The sequence below is a fragment of the Nestor notabilis genome, unplaced genomic scaffold (genome assembly GCF_000696875.1).
Source record: "Nestor notabilis isolate BGI_N333 unplaced genomic scaffold, ASM69687v1 scaffold17550, whole genome shotgun sequence".
Classification (NCBI taxonomy): domain Eukaryota; kingdom Metazoa; phylum Chordata; class Aves; order Psittaciformes; family Psittacidae; genus Nestor; species Nestor notabilis.
Window position 1 is genome coordinate 25,342 of NW_009912687.1, and position 307 is coordinate 25,648.

Consider the following 307-nt stretch of genomic DNA (forward strand, 5'->3'; position numbering starts at 1 on the left):
CCATGCCCCATGCTTCACTCGGCTTTCAGTGTCCTACCAGCCCGCAATGGCTGGGCAGGATGGAGACAGCAGGTGCCCCATCCAAGATCGTGCCAGGATGATCCCAGTGCTGGGACATGGAGTGGGGCAGGGGGAGATGCTGGGGAGCCTGGGACTGAGCCCTCCTTGGTGGGGGGCAGCTGGGTGGGCGACGGGGTTGTGCAGTCCAGGTGCTGCAGGGATGGATCCTGGTATGGGCACAGTGCCGGGTGTGCAGGAGCAGCCCATGGGGTCTGAGTTACCCCAGCACCATCCCATGCCCTGTACC